This window comes from Kogia breviceps, chromosome 4 (genome assembly GCF_026419965.1).
Source record: "Kogia breviceps isolate mKogBre1 chromosome 4, mKogBre1 haplotype 1, whole genome shotgun sequence".
NCBI classification, from domain to species: domain Eukaryota; kingdom Metazoa; phylum Chordata; class Mammalia; order Artiodactyla; family Physeteridae; genus Kogia; species Kogia breviceps.
The window spans coordinates 28,017,406-28,037,037 of NC_081313.1; the positions used below are offsets into that span (position 1 = coordinate 28,017,406).

The 19,632-nt window shown below is 44.2% G+C and overlaps 1 protein-coding gene across 8 annotated transcripts in view; it reads left to right on the plus strand.

The window, feature by feature from the left end:
- The first annotated feature begins 742 nt into the window (after window positions 1–742).
- RAI14 (retinoic acid induced 14) overlaps window positions 743–19,632 on the plus strand; it is a 152,000-nt gene continuing 133,110 nt past the window's right edge. For all 8 annotated transcript variants that reach the window (XM_059063226.2, XM_059063227.2, XM_059063229.2 and 5 more), the window contains exon 1: window positions 743–912. The gene's annotated coding sequence lies outside the window, so the exon portion shown is untranslated. The remainder of the gene's footprint in view (window positions 913–19,632) is intronic.

Sequence of the window (19,632 nt, forward strand, 5' to 3'; positions counted from 1 at the left end):
CGGAGAGCTTTGAAATCCTTGGACCTACAGAAGGAGCCCATCACGATTCAAACGCCGGGCTCCGCGGGCTGGGGAAGGGAGAGGAGCTGTCGGCGCCTCCTTTGCATCCCCGATCCTGCAGGGAGGGCGTTCCCCATGGTGCCTCAGTTCAGAAAGTAGGTTTCTCCTTCCTAACTCTCCGAGCAATACTGAACGCTGGTAGTTTTCTCCTGCCACCTGATGAGCGTTACCGAACATATTCCAACCAACTGGTTCAGTCCAGAAACTACGAGCATGTTCTAGTTTACTTTCTGTTCAGTAATTTTGGAAAATATGACCGATTTGATTCTGGTGAGAAAGCGCTTGGATCAGCGACTTTAAAACACCCCACGACCGCAAACGACTTTGGACGTTAACCAGAAATGCATTACTATTCAGGATCTCATCCGTCCTAAGCCCTGGGGTCAGAGCACCGGTGGTTTCCATTAAACTTCAGGTGATGATGATGAAAGATCCACAGGGGAGAATCCCACGATCCGTGGAAAACTAAAAGCAAGCCGCGGGCGCCCAGGGCGCGCGGGCCGGGAGTACCTCCCGCAGGTCCGGATCACCTGACTCGCGGAATTTGGGGCCGCGCGGGGTGGAAGGGGAGGGGAATGGTTAGCACCTCCCTTCCCGCTCCCGCGGGATCCGGGTCGGCGGGGGCCGGCGCCGGGAGGCCACGTGGTGGTGCTGCCCCCGCCCCGCCCCGCCGGCCCAGCCCGGGAGCCGCGGCGCCCACTGACCCCCGCAGCGGGGGAGGAGGAGGGACCGAGGCGCAGGAAGCTGAGCAGGAAGCGAGCCCGGCGGCCGCCTTTTCCTGGGGAAGCGGCGGGCGGGGTGGCGCAGCCAGCGGGGCCCGGGAGCCGCCGCCGCCGCCGCCGCCTCGATGGGGTGAGTGCGCGGCGCCGAGAGTCGGGAGGCTCCCCGGAGCGGGCGCGCGGGCTCCGGTCCCCGCCTTTGTGTCTGCGGTTCGGACGAGGGAGGCGGCCGGGAGGCGCGGACTGCGCGCCGGCGGAGTGGCTCGGCGGGGAGGCTGCGAGCGTCCCGCCACCAGTCCCTTGTCCCCGCCGGCCGCCCGCTGTCTGCAGAGGGCAGACTGAGAAACACAGAAAGAGGAGGAATGGTGGGCGTCAGAGCAGAAAGGGAGGACGAGCCAAGTTCGGAGCGGGGTTTTCTCCTACCGGCCCCCGCGGCTCGCAGGCCGGCTGGGGCAGGGGTGGGTGCGCAGGGAGCGCGGGTGGGAATGAATGACCAGTCCCCGGCAGGGCGTTCCGGGTGCCCCGAGTCTGCTCCCTGTCCCACCTGCGTGGCCCGCCTGCGCCTGGCTCCCCCCGATCCCCGCTTCAGGGCTCGACCCGCCTCCGCGCTGAACTTGGAGGAGCCGGGGAGGAAGGCGCGAGCGGGAGACTCGGGGGGCTCGGCGGCCGAGGGTCCGCTATTGTTCTTTTTCTGACTCCGGGAGCCCTCCGCCGGCCCAAGGGTGCTGGCAGGGCCACTCCGGGCCTGCGACTGACCCCGCACCCCGTCCTTCCTGTCCTTTTCCCTCGACCGCAGCTCCGAGGAGGGCCGGGAGGAGAGATGCTGGAGTTCGGGCAGCTGGGGCTTTGGGAGGAGGGAGGATGTGGAGCCGCGCGCGCGAGGGGCGCCCGCCCGCCATCGACCCCAACCTCTGACTAGGAGGGTGGGTACCCTCCCTAACCCACCCTCGCTTCGCTGCTGGCTCGGGCAGGTTTTTGGGCCCGCGGTTTAGTTTCTGCAGTTTGCAGAGTACATCTGCTAACCCCGGGCTCACTCTCTCGTTTGCGTTTGGACCTCGTCCCCCGCTTTTGTGGAGGGGGGTGGGCCTCAGAGCCGGGAGAGACAGCAGACGCGGCCGACGGAGCCCAGGGGAAAGTGGAGGCGCTGCAAGTGATCTCCCAGCCCCTAGGCGCGGTAGCCAGGCTTGGGCTTCTCCAAGGAGCCCAGCTCAGCGCAACTTTGTTTCCAGTGATTGGGGCAAATCTGCGGACTCAAGGCCGCTCACCTGAACCAGCGGCTTCCCTTGGCCACAGGCTCCCAGGTGACTTAGATGTGTTTCTCTTTTCCTTCCGCGGGAGGAGACTACCGAGCGCCCTGCCAGTTCTCTGGAGAATGTCATCTCGAGACCGTCAGGGCCTGGCAGAGTGAGGAATTGGTTTTACTGATCAGTGAGACTTAAAAGAAGCTCATCTTAGCGAGGAGAGTCTCGCCTCCTTGAGGTCTGAGCAAAGTTGGAAAAGAGAGTGTATCACAAGGAGGCTGGATTTTGATTGCTCTGTCCCCAGCCTGCAGAGTCGTTGTGTACAGGTGTGGCTGGGAATATTATTACTGATGGATGTAATCAGATCATCCTTTCTTAATGATGCTTACTTAACCAGTGTCATATTTTTTCCCTTCTGCTTGTAAGATAACAGATTTTATGTGAGGAAATTTATCCAGTTCTTGTAATTTTTAACCAGCGCTTGCAGAACTTGGATTGGGAGAGGTGCTCCCATTCTGGGCTGTCTCCATTCATTGAAATGCTTCAGTAATGAATGTATTGTATCATTTACACTCCTTAGATGTGTTTTTATGGCTTTTTGGGGGGGAGGGAGGGAGGGAGGGTTATAACCTTGTTGAAAAATCTTATTACTATTATCTGTGAAATTGAAATAAAGTAATGGGTGCTGGGCCCTGGAGATTCAATGGGGACGTGATGTAGTACCCCTGTCTGCTAGTCGTGTATCTGACAATGAACCTCTGTCTCCAGGCTGCCACTTCCATAGCATCTTTGAGGCAGGCACACCTAGTACCACTCACCTTTTAAAGGTGAAGAACCTGAGCTTTGCAAGTTAGGGGAACTCGGCCTTGGAGTCACTGGAATGTGATGAAGGAGCTTTGTCTGTCTCTCTGTTCCTTCCTTCTAGCCTTCCTTTTTTTCCAAATAAAAGTATGAAAAATTTCAAACGTACCTAAAGAGAACATAGTAAGCCTTCCATTTTTCCACGACTTATGTTTGAGTTGCTAATCTTTCCATATTTGCTTCATACCGCCCCTTAAAAATAAACTGTAACTGAAATATTTTATCCATCCTTCTTCCTCTGTCTCCGTCCTCAGGTAACCACTAATGTGAAGTCAGTCTACAGAGTGCCCAAAGGTGTTTGGTACTTCGGTATTACATATCTGCAAACTGTATCCGCGAGCTTGTGTGTTTAACATTTTACTTAAATGGCATAATTCTATATACACATGGCTTGCATTTTAAAATTTGTCATTATGTGTTTGAGGTACATGTAGATCTTATTTACTTTAGCTGCTACAGAGAATTCTAGTGTATGAATAAATGATAGCATATTCTTTTCCGCACCAAGAGAAAATTTGAGTTTCCAGTTTTTCACTGTTACACTTTTTCTGCAGAGGACAGTTGATCTTCCCCACTTTTTTACTGTAACAGTGCTGCAGTCAACATCTGAGACATGTCTCCTTGAGTAGTCTCTTTGTTACACACCTATACATTCGATTGCTGGGTAGTGAGATCTAGGTAATGATGCATTTATTATTTCTTCCTCAGCAATATGTAGGGTGTATGTAGGGTCTCTCTTGGTTATTTGCTGAATGAAAAATGAAATTGATCAATTTTTAGCTCTAAGAGTGTGAGTTGGCTGGATTCTTTAGTTTTTTCAATTAAAAAAAAAAATAAGAGTGCCTCTTAATTATAAAGTTGGAGCATGAGACAAAAGTGTGGTGTTGAGTTTGGGATACTTGTGCTGAAGCCTTTTCTTGGCCAGTGACTGGTGGTGTAACCCTGGATTACCCACTCTACCTTCTCTTCCTCATTTCTTCAGACTTGGAAAGATTAAGGGGCTTGAGTATGCATTTACAAAGGCACATTCCTGCTCTAAGTGTGTATGAAAATATGGCTGTATTCATGACATTTGGCCCCGAATTTGTAACCTCTTAATCTGGAAGCAGTTTCAAGGCATTTAAACCCATTGGTTTCCTCATTATTCCTTCAAATTGCCAGGCACACTGCGGTCTCAGAGCCATTGCATTTACCGTTCACACTCTCTGGACTGCTCTTCCCCTAGACGTCTCCAGGGCTGTGCCCCTGAACCCCTCAGCTCTTCACTTAGACATCACCTTCTCAGCCCATCTTCCCTGGTCGCCGCCTTCCAGCATGTCCTGCTGCTCTTTTCTCCTTTATGTGTTTATTTATTCAGCCATTTATTTATTTTATTATTACTTTTAACCGGGGCTCGAACTCGGGCCCCCAACGGTGAAAGCACCAGTTCCTAACCACTGGACACAGAGAATTCCGTTTTCTCCTTTCTTTTCTTCCATGGCACTTAATTGCCTTCAAACTTGCCAGAAGTTTGTATTAGTTTGGTTCATATTAGTAGTATGTCCATCCTTACTAGAATATGTGCTCCAGGAAGACAGGGGTTTTGTCTCTTTTTGTTTACTGTTGAATCCCTAGTGTCTAGAACATTGTTGATGTTACTGTAAGTACTCACATGTTTGTTGAATGAAATAATTTCATGCTTTTTTGTTGTGACTTTTCTACTTAGAATTTCTCTTAGCACCTATTGGATATCCAAATGGTGCTGGCTGTTCTCCCAGCTGTAACTGAGTGCCCCAGATGTCATATTTACAGGTTCCATCAGGATAAAAACACAGGTTCTTATACAGAAAGCACTTTGTTTAAATCTGTGTGATCTCTCCCACAAAGCACTTGTGTCGTCATATTTTTCTGCAACATTTACCTAAACCTGAATTCGGAAGAAAACGTAAGTAACACGCTGCTCAGGAGCGCACCCACCTTTCCTTTGCTTGGTACCTTAGCTTTCCCACAGTTTAAATGTGGACGTTGTATAACCAAGTGATGTTCACTCTCCATCCCGTACAGGATCCAAACAGACTAGAAATGGTCTCGAGTAACATCCACCACACTGAATTTCTAAGAATAGAAAGTGCATTTCTTAGAATTGTTGCAGAAGGTTTACTCATCATTGCTCTGATTTTGTGCATTCATCCTGAGGTGGTGGTTTCTTTTTTTCGGTGGTTGGGAGGAATGGTGACCTTCATCTGAAGATCCAGGAGAAACCGGTATATATAGTAGTGTACCCAGAAATACTTAAAAAACTGTCACATCATAAAATCCTTAACTCATGGTACTGAAGACATTCACTGTTAGTGCCATGCATTATTTTGCTAAAAGCCAACTGGATTTCCTGTATGTAGGAGAAATGATGAATACAGGAGTTGACATAACAAAGCTAAATAAATCAGAGGCCTCTTGGGTATGTTTTAAGTAGGTGGTAGGGAAAAGGATTCTAGATTTTTTTTCCCCATTATTTATTTATATAGGTATACGATACTGATGGTATCCTTTTAAAAAAAATCATTAAGATGCTGCATGATTTAGAGATTATTTCTTTTTGTTTTATTGCTACCCACGAGCTGAAAAGTGTTGGTTTAATGAAAGAGAAATGTTGTTAATCAAACCTCAGTTTCCCATCTCTAGCCTAGACTGCTCTAGCCTTTGATATCAGACTCACTGGTTATTAGTCAATTTAGTCAATACTTTAATAAGTAAATGTAACTGTACAGACTTAGCCATGTGTTTTAAAACAAAGCATTTTTCTCTTTGAAGTGTGCCTCATTCTTCAATCTTATATTGTGTCCAGTAGAGTATCTGTCACATAAGGCCGAGGAGTAGAGGTAGTTAGCAAAATGCTAAGGTTGAAGTTCAGAAGATGTAGTTCTCCTTTCTCGGGCAAGTCACATCACCTCTATAAGCCTTGGTTCTCTTACCTATAGTTAAGAAACCCCTTTCTGCCCTATCTACCCTTTGGAGCAGTTACTGTGTCTGAACTGCTTCACCAGCTGGTTTTGTGTGATGGGTCTTACCTCATTTAACCTGACCTGGGATCTAGTCCAGTTCTTTCTGTAGTAAATGGAATTCACTGGAAATAGTGTCTTGCCTTATAAATTCCACAACCATTGGTCACCCCTGGGTAAGGGGCAACCTTTGGGAGTTCATGACTTATCCATCCCTCCTTCTAAATGAACGGAATCCAGTTGTGAGAAAAGTTCGTTGTAGTCCAAGAAGTTTATTCTACAGTAGAAGAAAATATATACCTTTTTCCTTTATTTTTTTCTTAAATTGACATTTGGTGAACACCAAAGTTTATCATCAAGTAACCAAACATAAGCAATGCATCCTCTACTATATCAATTTCCCTCAAAATCAATGACTACCTTTTAAACCTCGACTCAACTTTTCTTATCCCTGTTAAGTATTGCAGTTGGTAAGAGCAGTATCAGTCTTTTTTGTTTTTCCTTTGCTTACTAGATGAATTCAGTTTGCTTAATCCAGAATGTTTTCTTTTTAAAGAGCTACATGACTCTAGAATTAACAGCCCAGCAGCATCTCTCTCTCTTCACTTTCACTACGTCTGTCCAGTTCCCTTTGCTGGCTGAAGTGACAGAAACCCAGCCAGGAAAAAAAGCTCTGGCAGAGCTCACTGGTGGGGAGTAAAGGGCTGAGCGGCTTCCTTTGCTCTGGGGCAGCACTGAGTCGAGTGTTTTCCTCCAAGAGGAGTTCAGTTTGCAGACTGAGGCAGGCCATCTAGCAGTGATTCTTAAATCTTTTTGAGTCAAAGGTGGACACCTTTGCAAATTGGATGCACGTGTTGGACCACTTTTCCTAGGGGGAAATTCACTTATATGAAATGATGCTGTACCTTTGTAATCTTTGGCAGTTTCAAGAGGTTCATGGAAGTCCCTGTGCGAAGCCCAGTTATGAACCTCTTTGGAATCCCCAGGTTAAGCCAAGATCTATTGAATATACCTAGAAAATCTTGTTGCCTTTGTCGGGCTTACCTTTAACAAACACCTCATAAGGATCAGGAGTACAATGACAGGGGGTCTGTTTTCTATCATGTGCCACTGTTCCCCAGACCTGATAACCTATCATACACGAGTGAAAAGTAATAATTGTGGGTTTTATACCCTCAGTAGGAAAACCAGTCTCTAGTTGCTTTACTAACCAGTCTACATACCACTGACCATTTTTAGGAACTATTGCTATTGGATGCAGTAAGATGCTATTTAGAAGTAATAAAAAGTGAACCTGTCGTATGACTATTTCGCAGAGATGCGATGGATTCTAAGGCTGGGTCTTGAGTTCCTCACCCCAGAGACAACGTTTCTTGGTCTAGCATTGGACCTGTACCGTTTTCTGCTTTCCAGATGGCAGCAGTTTCCTCCCTTTGCTGTTGCAGGAGGGAACTGAGATGTCCCTGGGTCCAGCCCATGACACTTCTAAGCTCACGGGGGTCGATCTCTGACTGCTCAGCCAGGTGGGGGTAATATCCTGGCTGTCTGTCTGTTCTGTGCTCATCTAGGTCTCCTAGCCTATGGGGCTGCCTCCAAAGGGACTCGAGGAGGACAGGGCCACGTTTCCTAGTTGGGGAGCTGGCCCTCAGCTGGAAGCCTGCTCTTCCAGAGGAACTCCCCCTTCTGTGGGAGGCAGCAGGTGCTGGGAGAAGGTACTGCCACACTCAGGAGCTTGATCTGTCCCTCCCATCTTAGGCGACATTCTCCATCTCTTCAGCCAATAATTGGGCCAAGAGGGATGCGGGCCTACCTGTAACAGGGTGAATGATGCAGGTTCTTTCAACGAGTTGGTTTAATTGAATTGAGCGCCATCTTTGCTCCAGTCACTTTGCTCCTAGGCTGGCAGCTTCCGGAGGTGCGGGCCGTCTTACGCAGTGTCCGATGCCCTTTGAGCAGCACGTGTTGGTAGAGTCGTCGGGCAGTATAGATAGAAGATCCAGGGATGAGCAGCAATGCCTGCCTTCATGGAGCTTCAAGTTTTCAAGAGGTTAACACATTTTCAATCCATTGGACCACAAGGCTCCAGTGGTTGGAATGGGATGGTGGCGGGAACTCATTTGACAGCAGAGACTGAGGTCTAGGGAAGAGAAATGACCCCTTGGAAAGTGGCACAGTCAGTAAGAGGCACAGCTAGATGTGAACCTTAGTTCTGGCTGCTCTTGGCACAAGCCTTCTAGATGTTGTCCATTTCTGTTTCTCTCGGATGTAGACAGTGACCTTGGGAGCCCCACACGGAGCTAATTATAATTGTTACCAGTGAAGAAGACTGGTGTAGACTTGGACAAGCTAGTGGGGAGTCCTGGGTAGGGCAGATGACCTTGAGCAGTGACGTGAAGGTTGGAAAAGGAACTGGAACCCAGGCCCCTAGCATCCTGCTGGGCGAGAACCACATAAACAAATCTATGTGTCAAGCTTTGTCAGTGAGTTAACAGGTTTTGTGCTGAGCCTCCTAGTTTGATGAGAATGCTCACATAACTTGACCATCACCTCCCACGAGAGTTGACCTGCTGGTGACTGATCGCTTTTCAAAAGTGAAAGGGAGTGCTAACTTTCAGTGGATGTTTTGACCCGTAGTCATTTCACTGGTGGGAGAAGCAGCCTGTTCACAGTCGCCTCCTCCCAGCTACCCCAGAGGACGTGGGAACTGGTGAGCCACAAGGTTCATGGACTTGTGGGTTGCTTTTTCTTTCTTCCTTGCCAAAGGCAGCCAGAAGGAAAACACAGTTGACCCCTGACCGGGGAGGGGGGTTAGGGGGATTCCCGCTCCCACCAAGTTGAAAATCCATGTATCACTTCTGACTCCCCCAGAACTTAACTTCTAATAGCCTACTGTTGACCAGAAGCCTTACTGATAAGGTAAACAGTCGATTAGCACGTATTTTGTACGTTATGTATATTATGTATTATAGTCTTACAATAAAGTAAGCTAGAAAAAAGAAATGTTAAGGAAATAGTGTAAGGAAAATACACTTACAATACTGTACTGTATGTATTGATACTGTAAGTTTACGTTGTCTGTTTATATGATGAATTGTCTGTCAGTATCTACAACGGTATTGTCTTATGATACAAAACCCTGTAGATGTTATACGTGTTACTAACACTAGACATCAAAAATGAAAAGATGTGGACTTCCCTGGTGGCACAGTGGTTGAGAATCCGCCTGCCAATGCAGGGGACACGGGTTCGTGCCCCGGTCCGGGAAGATCCCATATGCCGTGGAGCGGCTGGGCCCGTGAGCCATGGCCATGGAGCCTGTGCTCCGCAACGGGAGAGGCCGCAACAGTGAGAGGCCCACATACCGCAAAAAAAAAAAAAAAAAAAAAGATGTGAAAAAATTCATATTTATAGGAAGAAGCAGCAATGTGATTGCTTTATGGTAGCCTAGTATAGTCGATACGATTGCTTCATGGTAGTGTAGCCTATATGCTAATGAATGAATCTTGATAAAATTTTATGACATATGGTATTACAGTCATGTTAATAATACAGTATTGGAAACATCGTTCCATTTTTTAAAAAACCACTTACCTGTGATGATAGGCTGATATGCAGTTTCTCCAGTTATGAGAGACAGAGGCATACTCTACAGTAATATCATTCTTTGACAGCAAAGTTACAAAACAGTAAGAAAACTAACACATTTATTTTATATTAAATATCACTCACGTTATGCCTATGTAAGGATGGACTGGTATCTACACATTTTATGCATTCGTGATGTACCATTTAAAATTTTTTTTATATTTCTAGGCTACACGGTTCATTGGTGGGTTTTTTCAAACTGTTGCAAATCTCCCAAAATTTTTCCAATCTATTTATTGAAAAAATTTCACATATGAGCGGACTTGCACAGTTCAGACCTGTGTTGTTCAAGGGCCACAGACATATGTAGGGCCCTGAGGTCCCGCATTGAACCATGTTAGGAAGGCCTCGCCTAGGGCTGGGTGGGGAGTAGTCTACCATTCTCTCTCAAGCTGAATCTTATTTCAGGCCCAATCCACATTCCTCATGGATGCAAGCTGCTTCGAATACTCTCAGAACCTTCTTGAATCTTTGTTTAAAAAAAAAATCCTTAATTTTCTTTGGGGCTGTATCATTGTTCTCTTTTGAGAAAATGTTTCACATTTCTTTCCTATGAGCTGTTTATAAATTGGGAAAAACTTGAAAATATAGGCATGGAAACCAACCAATATCTGTATAACATCCAGGATTTCCTAGGAGGTTTTTTTTTTTTTTTAAAAGAAAAAACTCATTTCTGCCACTAACCTTCTGTATACATCCAGTCAGCAATCTTGATCAACTCCTCAGTAATTAGATTCTTTCTGTGCTATAGAACTTTACTCCATGTTGGTGTGCTGTTTGTTGACTTTTTCTATTGTTTTTCCTCTGGAGTCTCAAAGCTAGAACAAGATTTCTTCAGAATGACTCCTGTCCCAGCCTGTCTCCTGGCCAATCTGTTGACGGCTGCTACTGTTTGTGCCTTGTTTGGCAACAAGCTTGCTTTCTTCTCCTTTAAAACAATCCCTGATTATTTTAAGTGCATACTGCTTGGAACAAAGCACATTTGATTCTCATTACATTGCAAGTGGGTGTTTATATCCACCGTGGCAAAAGAAACAGAAAGAGTAGCTCACCCTATCCTGGTGATATCTGAGGTGGCAGCCTGCCGGCTGTGGGCGCTTCTATGTGTGGCTTCCAGAACAAATGTCACCTGCCCCCCGCCCCATTACTGGCTCGCTGGTGATTGTTCTAAGATACACTTTTATTATGACATTGGTGCTTTTAATTGTCGTAAAGCATTGTAGTATTTCATTGTTTTATGGTTTGGAGAGAGGTGTTATACAGGACATTAGAATAATTTATTAAGGAGCAGAAATGTCCTAATGATGGGGAAGCATCTAAATATCTCGAAGTTCTGCTCTTCCGTATTGTTGCTAAACTATGGAAACCTCTGCCATATTCTGTAGTTTGCCAGCTCAGCTGAGTATAAAAGTAGCCCCTTCACTTGTCTGTAATTATCTACATTTTCTGTGACCGACTCGGTATCTTTAGCAAAGCTATATGGAAAAGGATTTTTCTGACTGGTGAAAAATTCATTAGATAAATTCATTAGATTCATTCATTATATGCATGCTCCACATGTTAAAAGGACAAAGAAATAAAAATGCCACCTTTCCCTGGAATGTTGTGAAGACAGACAGCCAGAAGGAATGCCTTTTTTCATATTGGTCCATTCAGACTTCCTAGGGGGAGCTCTGTATGTGTTCCACCTTTAAAGGCAACTAAATTTTTTTGAAGTTGTAAAACGGTTGGTTTGTTGGCCAGACTTTTTTTTTTTTTTTTTTTTTAATTACTAGTGTTGTCTAATACGCAGCCCAGTGTTGTATTTTGGGCTTGGGAGCTGAATCTGAATCCAGCCTTCTCCATTTTTAAATTGTGCCACTTTGGCTAAGTAAACTTTCTTGGCTGCAATTTCCTAATCTTGAAATTGAGAATAAAAACAATAGCATCTAAGTTCAAAGTGGTGTGAGCATTAAATGAGATAATACTCACTTTATAATCAAATAGTAAAAAAATAAAATAAAATTTTGCAAAATAAAATTTTGCAAAGTAATCATTTAAATAAACGATAGCTATTGTGGCTGTTATTACTATTGCTAATGTTAACATGTTCCTTATCATCCTACCTCTGAAGAACTGCTGATAGATTGGCCAATATGATTGTACCTGCCATTATAATTTATAGCTATAAAGACGGCTTGCCCCCGTATGTCACTGAAACACATCTGCTGGGCATCTTCTGTGTAGTTCAGAACTATGTTACCCTGTGTTACCATTCTTCCATATAAGTCCTTCTTTATATCCTTGGGTAACGTGGACAATGTAAAGACACATTTCCTTTAATCGTGACCAGTCCTCTTCCCAACTGTATTAACAAATTCCTCAGTCTCACCAGACAACTTGCCTTGTTTCAGTCATCATCTAGGCACAGAGCAGTCACATTGTGGTTAAGATGAAGATGGTGATACTTAGAATGAAGGAGAAGTTAAATTCCCTGTTGAGTCCTTTGGAAAATTGTCCAACTGTTGATAGAGAAAAAGATACGTTTTCTGAACCATATATAACAGAGTAATAGTTTGCATAGAAGTCTGTCAGTTTTGAAATAAAATTGTTGATTAATCATTCCTTCATGTGGCAGAGTGAATCTTTTAAACTAACTTTCAACAGTTATCAGCTTGCAGGATTTACTAGATCTAAGTTTTATGATTTGGTAGTAAGTGAATATTAAACATGATAACATGTACCTTTTTTCTTAATTTTGTGCCTGCCTTGTAAGTAATAAGAAAATGCTGTTATTGTTGATTGGATGCTGTCATCAGTCTTTGAAAGGAAGATCTAAATCATCACTGTCTAATAGAATATAAGCAAGCCACAAATACAAGCCACCGTAAGTCATGTAAAAGTTTCTAGGGCTTCCCTGGTGGTGCAGTGGTTAAGAATCCACCTGCCAATGCAGGGGACAGGGGTTTGAGCCCTGGTCAGGGAAGATCCCACATGCCACAGAGCAACTAAGCCTGTGCGCCACAACTACTGAGCCTGTGCTCTGGAGCCCTTGAGCCACAACTTTTGAGCCCACGTGCCACGACTTCTGGAGCCTTGCGCCTAGAGCCCGTGTTCTGCAACAAGAGAAGCCACCGCAATGAGAAGCCGGCGCACTGCAACGGAGAGTAGCCCCTGCTCACCGCGACTAGAGAAAGCCTGTGCGCAGCAATGAAGACCCAGCACAGCCAAAAATAAATAAATAAAATAAATAAATTTCTATAAAAAAGAAATTTCTGGTAGGCACAAAAAAGGAAAGTGAAGCAAATGAAATTAGTCGTAATAATTTATTTTATCTAGGCTATCCAAAATACTATCAACATATATTCAGTCAACCTATTAATGATATAGTTGATATTCTTTTTTTGTAGTAAGTCTTTGAAATCCGTTGTGTATTTTCCATTTACAGTGCATGTTAGCTTGCAGTAGCCACGTTCTAAATGCTCAGTGGCCACGTGTGATTAATGACTACGGTATTAGACAGCACTGGTCTAAGTAATATGTCATTTTGTAGGTCCCGTAACCCCAGTAACCACCTGACACCTAGAATGCCCTCAATAGATGCATGCTTGATTTAGCTTCCCTGCATGTCTACCCAGTTATCTGGAATTTTGCCCTTAGCTTTCAGTGTTTCCTTAGAGAAGTACGGTAGCTCAAAAGCTGCATCACAAACTGATTACACGTAGAATAATGGATATTTGTGTTCTTGGTTTACAAGTCTGTCACTCTCTGCCTTCATGCAAATGCATTCATCTACATGGACCTTTCCTTCTTTCTTGTAGGCAGGGATTGTGTTTGGGCCACATTTCTGCATCCCCTACGTACTTGGCCCAGAGTTGGTATTCAGTGCATATGAGTAAATAAAACAGTATAGGTTTCTTATTTTTCCTCTTAAATTACAAGTTCTTGAGTAGGCATGATATTTTTACTCTGTAGACCCTCAGGATCAGGTGCAAGCTGTGTGAGTCTGTGGATATGCGTGGCGCTCAGGGTGGAGGGGAGTGTGTTTTAAATCTTTTTTGCAGTGGATAGAAGCATTCCCCATCCTTTACGTTAATGCTGTTTTCTTCTTATCCCTAAACACAGCAAAGCGTTGAACATTGAAAGGTACAAGGTCCAGGGTGTCAAATTCAGTCAACAGGAGTTCACGTTCGCTGGGCAGACGGTTCTAGGCACCCCACAGAGCACAGGCATGGAGCAGTCTGGAGCTTCTAATGGAAGGGATCTGGAAGGCTTTTCCATTTGCGCTGCCAGGCCAGTAGTGTGGCAAATCCAGGTTGGCATAGCCCTTGGGGAGTGATGCCGTGGAGACTGAGCCACTGCGTTGGGCTTCTCTTCCAGGTGTCTTGTTTGGAATAAATTAAGGTGGGTGAGAGGGATGGTCAAGGATTAACTGCTCCAAGAATTATCCTTGGGCCCCTAGGTCTCCTGGTCCAGCTGAACCCCAGCGTTGCAACCCCTACTCCAGGGCAGCTTCCCCGCTGTCTGCCCCTCTCTCCTTGTCCCCAGCTGTCCTGAAGTTTCCTTCTTCATCGTTAGGGACAGCACTGGGTCCCTCCAGGACCCAGCTGTTTGGATGGCTTTTTATTTCGTGAGGGTTTTTAAAAGTCGAACGCTATTCATTTCCAGTTACTCATGATTGTTTTCCTTGTTGGCTGGTTCCTGTCGGAGAGCCAAAGAGCTATTCATATTTTCAGGATGGAAGTAGCCCAGAAGGTGGGGCTTGCTGGCCAGGTCTTCTGTGGTGAAGAAAGAACGGAGTGCTTGGAGGTGGAGGTGGTGAGGCGTTGCTGCCAGATCAAGGAGCACCCAACAGCCAAACAAATGAGTGATCAATATGCCCTCCCTAACCTGTGGGTTCCGAGGGGACCTCATAGGTCCCCCCATCGTATTCAGCCCAGTTAAACTCTGGAGCGTGTGTATTTCAGTTCTGTAGGTTCACGAAGTGAATTGAGCTACTGATTTCAGAAATGAGCTGAACAGACAGAAATGCAAGCTGCAGCAGTGCTGCTGAGGTTCTAGGCCCCTCTTTTATGGTGGCATCTGAGGTGACAGCCTGAGCAAGATAGACTAGGTGAGAAGGCACCAAAGGATTTGTCAATACTCTTAGATTGCAAGTGACGGAAACTCAACTTGAACTAGCTTAGGAAAGAAGGGGGAGTGCCTTGGCTCGTGTGATGCCAAATCCTGTGCTAAAAGGGTGTAAGGCCCTCTGGGATCCCTGGAATCAGGGGCCTTCCTGGTTCTGTCCCTCAGACCAGCTGTCTGTGCTGGGTTAGGATTGAGTCTTGGGCAGCCGCCAGGCTCACATTTTTTTTCCAGTTCCTCTGCCAGAGAGGAAGGTCTTGTCTTCCCTTTTTCTTTCCCCTTCCACTCCCTTCTCTTTTTTTTCCCTTCCTCTTCTACTTCCCCCTCCTCTTTCCCCCTCCTCTTCCTGCCCCACCCCCAGAAATCCCTGGGAGGGTGTCTGAATAGCCTTGCTAAGGACACATTCCCATCTCTAGGGAACAGCTACAGTCATATAACCTGGTTGGAGTGGTGATGGGGAGGCAGGGGTAGGAGGACAGTTTTCTAGAAGAGGAGTGCAGTTATCAGAAGAAGACGGGCACTGAGGATCACAGGTCAGACAGCGTGCACGGTAACACGTTATGGTAGAGAAAATGCGGAGACCTGCCTTCAAGTGAGCAGAGACCCCATCCCTGTTGGACTGGAGATGAGACTGTATGATTTATGAATACATGATGTTCGAATGACGTCCAAACATGGTAGCTGGGGCAGCAGAAAAATCGCTGTGCTCTCCACCTACTCCCTCACTCCTGCTCTTAGGGTATCAGAATTCACAGGATCCATGTTATTAACTTATTTATCCCTTATTCTCAAAAGTATGTGAGGCACTGGATGACTGGGGAGGGATTCATCAGAGCCACCGTGATCATCGTAAATGACATTTCCTACATTCTAGAGTGTGGAGAGTCCAAGTTATTCCATTTTTAAACCGAGTCAAAGAACTGATGCCATCACGGTAAGCCAACATTTGGGAATCAAATAGAACCATCCAGGGAGCTACCCTTTCACTCTAAAGATGTTTCTCATATCTAACAACTTTGCATATGGACCTCCTTTTGTATTTCTTCTTTTTAAAAACAGCTTCATTGAGGTATGATTTACATTCCACAAAATTCACCATTTTTAGTATACAGTACTTTTCAATTTTTAGTAAATTTATAGAGTTGTGGAATCATCACCACCATTGAGGTTTTTTTTTCACACACATGCACTGTATTTTATTTTTACAAGAGATAAATAAACTGACACCAGGCATTGTAAACGGATGACCACAACAAAAGCAACAATGATTGCAATTACCAAACACGGAACACACTCACACTATGTCATAATATTGACATTCAGTCCAGTAATCCTCCACTGTAACAGCTCCTTTACTTTGCAGTGAAAATTGATTTGTATATTTTTTGCCTTTGAGTCCTTGTGGGATTTATTTTTTATTATTCAAACAGAAAGTCACAAAAATTATAATCATCCTCATCAATTCACTCAGTCCCATGTAATTAATTTTTTTTCCATCTTGATCTTTTGTTAGCACTTTTATGAATTCATCAGTTTCCCTTTAGAGTTCAGAAAATGCTTATTCATTCAGTTCAGCAGTATTGTCAGTTACCAGAAACCTGTACTTGTCTGAGTCTTTTTCATGAATTCCTTGAAGATGAAACTCTTTTATAAGAACATTTTTGCAAAAGCATCAGAGTACACCCAGAACTCTCTGTAAATGACAAAAGACTTAAAAATGACCATGGTTAAAGATTTGATGAAAGTGCATAATAATGCAATTGATAAGGAAATTTAGTTATTTCTGAGACATACATTTTAAAGTAATGACTAGAATTATGACTTATAACATTATACCAGAACATATAAGATTTTTAGAGATTTCATGTAATATCTGAAACATTTATATTAACATATATCCATACAAATAACCCAAAGAAAGTTTAGTATTAGTTTTTTGTTTGTTTTTTTATACTGCAGGTTCTTATTAGTCATCAATTTTATACACATCAGTGTATACGTGTCAATCCCAATCGCCCAATTCAGCACACCACCATCCCCACCCACTGCGGTTTTACCCCTTGGTGTCCGTACGTTTGTTCTCTACGTCTGTGTCTCAACTTCTGCCCTGCAAACCGGTTCATCTGTACCATTTTTCTAGGTTCCACATACATGCGTTAATATATGATATTTGTTTTTCTCTTTCTGACTTACTTCACTCTGTATGACAGTCTCTAGATCCATCCACGTCTCAACAAATGACTCAATTTCGTTCCTTTTTATGGCTGAGTAATAGTCCATTGTATATATGTACCGCATCTTCTTTATCCATTTGTCTGTCGATGGGCATTTAGGTTGCTTCCACGACCTGGCTATTGTAAATAGTGCTGCAATGAACATTGGGGTGCATGTGTCATTTTGAATTATGGTTTTCTCTGGGTATGTGCCCAGTAGTGGGATTGCTGTATCATGGTAATTCTATTTTTAGGTTTTTTTTTCCCCTGAACATTTGTTACTTTTTAATTAATTAATTAATTAATTAATTTTTGGCTGTGTTGGGTCTTAGTTTCGGTGCAAGGGCTTTCTCTAGTTGTGGCAAGTGGGGGGCCACTCTTCATTGCGGTGTGCGGACCTCTCACTGTCACGGCCTCTCGTTGCGGAGCACAGGCTCCAGATGCGCAGGCTCAGTAGTTGTGGCTCGTGAGCCTAGTTGCTCCGCGGCATGTGGGATCTTCCCAGACCAGGGCTCAAACCCGTGTCCCCTGCATTAGCAGGCAGATTCTCAACCACTGCGTCACCAGGGAAGCCCTATTTTTAGTTTTTTAAGGAACCTCCATACTGTTCTCCATAGTGGCTGTATCAATTACATTCCCACCAACAGTGCAAGAGGGTTCCCTATTCTCCACACCCTCTCCAGCATTTGTTGTTTGTAGATTTTCTGATGATGCCCATTCTGACTGGTGTGAGGTGATACCTCATTGTAGTTTTGATTTGCATTTCTCTAATCATTAGTGATGTTGAGCAGCTTTTCATGTGCTTATTGGCCATCTGTATGTCTTCTTTGGAGAAATGTCTATTTAGGTCTTCTGCCCATTTTTGGATTGGGTTGTTTGTTTCTTTACTATTGAGCTGCATGAGCTGTTTATATATTTTGGAGATTAATCCTTTGTCCGTTGATTCGTTTGCAAATACTTTCTCCCATTGTGAGGGTTGTCTTTTCATCTTGTTTATGGTTTCCTTTTCTGTGCAAAAGCTTTTAAGTTTCATTAGGTCCCATTTATTTATATTATTTTATTTTACTTTTTGGTTTTTTGATTTTTTGTGTGGTATGCGGGCCTCTCACTACCGTGACCTCTCCCGTTGCGGAGCATAGGCTCTGGATGCACAGGCTCAGCGGCCATGGCTCACGGGCCCAGCCACTCCGTGGCACGCGGGATCCTCCCGGACCGGGGCACGAACCCACGTCCCCCGCACCGGCAGGTGGACTCTCAACCACTGCGCCACCAGGGAAGCCCCCGTTTGTTTATTTTTGTTTTTATTTCCATTATTCTAGGAGGTGAATCAAAAAAGATCTTGCTGTGATTTATGTCAAAGAGTGTTCTTATGTTTTCCTCTAAGAGTTTTATGGTGACCGGTCTTACATTTAGGTCTCGAATCCATTTTGAGTTTATTTTTGTGTATGGTGTTAGGGAGTGTTCTAATTGCATTCTTTTACGTGTAGCTGTCTAGTTTTCCCAGCACCACTTATTGAAGAGACTATCTTTTCTGCATTGTATATTCTTGTCTCCTTTGTCATAGATTAGTTGACCATAGGTGCGTGGGTTTATCTCTGGGCTTTCTATCTTGTTCCATGGATCTATGTTTCTGTGCCAGTACCATATTGTCTTCATTACTCTAGCTTTGTAGTATAGTCTAAAGTCAGGGGGTCTGATTCCTCCAGCTCCTTTTTTTTCCGCTCAAGCCTGCTTTGGCTATTCGGGGTCTTTTGTGTCTCCATACAAATTTTAAGATGGTTTGTTCTAGTTCTGTAAAAAAAATACCATTGGTAATTTGATAGGGATTGCATTGAATCTGTAGATTGCTTGGGGTAGTATAGTCATTTTCACAATATTGATTCTTCCAATCCAAGAACATGGTGTATCTCTCCATTTGTTGGTATCATCTTTAATTTCTTTCATCAGTGTCTTATAGTTTTCTGCATAGAGGTCTTTTGTCTCTCTAGGTAGGTTTATTCCTAGGTATTTTATTCTTTTTGTTGCAGTGGTAAATGGGAGTGTTTCCATAATTTCTCTTGCAGATTTTTCATCATTAGTGTATAGGAATGCAAGAGATTTCTGTGCATTAATTTTGTATCCTGCAACTTTACCAAGTTCATTGATTAGCTCTAGTAGTTTTCTGGTGGCATTTTTAGGATTCTCTATGTATAGTATCATGTCATCTGCAAACAGTTACAGTTTCACTTCTTCTTTTCCAATTTGTATTCCTTTTATTTCTTTTTCTTCTCTGATTGCCGTGGCTAGGACTTCCAAAACTATGTTGAATAATAGTGGTGAGAGTGGACATCCTTGTCTCATTCTTTTTTTTTTTTTTTTTTTTTTTTTTTGTGGTACGCGGGCCTCTCACTGTTGTGGCCTCTCCCATTGCGGAGCGCAGGCTCCCAGCGGCCATGGCTCACAGGCCCAGCCGCTCCGCAGCATGTGGGATCTTCCTGGACCAGGGCACGAACCCGCATCCCCTGCGTCGGCAGGCGGATTCTCAACCACTGCGCCACCAGGGAAGCCCCTTGTCTCATTCTTGATCTGAGAGGAAATGCTTTCAGTTTTTCACCATTGAGAATGATGTTTGCTGTGGGTTTGTCGTATATGGCCTTTATTATGTTGAGGCAGGTTCCCTCTATGCCCACTTTCTGGAGAGTTTTTTATCATAAATTGCTGTTGAATTTTGTCAAAAGCTTTTTCAGCATATATTGAGATGATCATATGGTTTTTATTCTTCAATTTGTTAATATTAATTAATTATTTAATTAAATTATTTAATTTGTTA